A 2,682-nucleotide genomic window follows, 5' to 3' on the forward strand; every position below is an offset into this window, starting at 1 on the left:
TACCACATAAGTAGATAATAGACGAAGGTTTCTATTGCTTCCAACACATTGGAAGAGAATAGATTTTGGTACTGCTTCATGAAATATCCACATGTAGCAATCAACAAGTTTTTCATCTATGAGGAAGACCAAAAGCATCACAATGTGCGACCTCCATACACCAAAGAGCCAAATGAAGAAGGTTTGGAAACATCCGTTCATCACCAAGTATTCGTGTCCTCTTCCACTTAAGAAGGTATGGTGCTCCTACTGAAAGGTATATGTGAAGAGAGGAGAATTTGACTTTGAAGAGGTGAAACCCAATGTGAAGATGATTGGGGCTTCAAAAGTTTGGATTTTCTTGCTAAGAGATTGTCCTATGAATGAAGAGCCACCCACTAAAACACCATTGGAGAGAATGATACCCTTCTGACAGTTTCCTTTTATGATTTTATTTTTAACTACTCTCCCATGTTCTTCATCCCCTTCTAAGCCCCCCCTTTGGCAAGGGTGTAACTCCTCACATTGTACCACCTCAAAGGTTGACGGATTACTGTTTGATTTTGTGAAAACTTTGGCTTCTTGCCATGATAGGTTCCTCCATGCTTAATATACATGGGTCATACCAATGCTTTTCAACATCCTCAAACACTTCTTGAAGATTATCCTCACATGGATTCAACTCACACTCTTCTACTTTTTTTTGGAGTTGGCATTCCATGTACACAATCATCTCTTTATGATCAATGTGGTCTATGATCTCCCCACCTATGATTTCATCTTCTTCTTCACTCTCTTCTTTTAGACAAGATACACTCTCAGCACATTCCATAAGATCAAGGTTACCTTCAAGGTCTTCATTCTCCATAGAGTCATGTTGCACAAAAGCTTCGTCTGCTCGGATTAGAAATTGATCCTCCGCCAAAAGGTTGGATGTATCCATTATTGAATCATCAATGCCATTTGAGATATCTTGTGTCAATTTTTGCATGGTTGTGATAAAGATAGAAGAAAGAGATTTCACATTTGAATCTTGGCCACACACTTTAGCACTTGAATAATCAGTTGGCATGTAAGTAACTTCTTCAACATTTGTCGGACTAGAAGGAGACAAGTATGGCAAAGGAGATGACTCCTTGATAGAAAAACTTTCATGATGGTTGGTTCTTTCAGCATGATGGAAACCATTTTCGATGTAGAAGTACTTGTGAAACTTCCTTCGGGCAATAGCGACCGCTTTTTCAAAGGTAGAGGGTCCACTACAAGTAACCTTAGTCTTTAGGAAAGGAGACAAACCCGAAAAACATTGCTCCATTTTTACATAATCTGGAAATGTAGAACTAAACCCACATCTTCCCCATTGACAAGAAAAAATATCCTCATAAGCATAGTAGTCTTCACCATGTTGTTGAAGTCTCCCTAATGAAGCCCATGTTGTCTCTGTTGTTGGAAATTTAGAGAATCTGGTCTTCAAAGATTTGGAAGTTTGGGTATATCCATCTTCAATTTGAGAAGACATACTCCAAAACCATTGCTCAGCGTTGCCTCTAAGGCATAACAATCATAGACAGACTATCTGTTATTCATTAATCTTTATCAAATACGTCATTAGTGTATTATTTAAAAAAATAATATAAGTTTTCTCTTAATATCTCAAACTCATTCATATAAGCTCTATTTAATAGACTATTCAAAAATCTTCCAAATCGTGCTAAACCAACGATATGCCCTACTCCATTTTTTTTCGACTTTTAGAACTTCAAAATTTAGTCCTATTACAGACATCCACTATTTGTAGGCCTTGCCTTCCATAGTTAAGCTCGCTTGCAGGGCTCTGATTGCGTCCGAAGTACGCCGTTAGGTGTGAATTCCATCCCACTTGCTTAGAAAGATATTCATTGCATCCTTATTGCGGTCTCTGTCTTCTCCCTTAAAAGTCGGTGGTTTGGTGTTTTTCAATAGCTCATCCACCTCTTTTGCAGCTAGAGTGTGCAAAGTATCAACAGTTGGGCTGTTGCCCTTGATTAGAAGGGCCTTGCCCCTGTGTAGCAATGTGCTCATGCATGGTTGTGTTAGCAAGATCCTTGGACTGCTCCATGACTGACATGCGCGTCTGAAGTACACGAAAATCTTGAATGTCGAGAAATTCATGTTGGAGCTATATATGGCTCACTCTACTGAACTTGGTCTCACCTATATATTTGTATCTTGTCCTCAATATGAATCAGTCTTTGGGAGCATATATGGTGTGTCTCTTGTCTCGTCTCTCTCTCTTTCTCTCTACATCTCAACATGGTATTAGAGCGGTAATGATCACGTGCTGATTCAATTCATGGTGACAACAGTATGTGTATGCGATTCGCATGTAAGATTCAAAATTGTTACAAATTTTATTTTTTGAGCATTGATTCTTGTTAATTCTGGTTGTTTTGTGTTAAGAAGAATATGACTAGTGTTTTATGTGGCGTTTATTTCTAATCAATCTAATCGTTGATTACGTTTTCTTGTTGATGACACCCTGAACTTCATCTCAATTTTTCTTGTTGTTCTGTTCAAAATTTGGAGAAACGGGAAAAGCGCAATGGCTCTTTTCATCCAAAACTTGTTCGTCTCCTCGAGCTCTTCGATTTGAGTTCTAGGTTTGCGTCAATCGGAGTTCGCAACAGAAAGTTATGCTGATTTTACTACAATTGAGCTTGACGC

The sequence above is a fragment of the Adiantum capillus-veneris genome, chromosome 8, assembly GCF_014529385.1.
Source record: "Adiantum capillus-veneris isolate H3 chromosome 8, ASM1452938v2, whole genome shotgun sequence".
Classification (NCBI taxonomy): Eukaryota; Viridiplantae; Streptophyta; class Polypodiopsida; order Polypodiales; family Pteridaceae; genus Adiantum; species Adiantum capillus-veneris.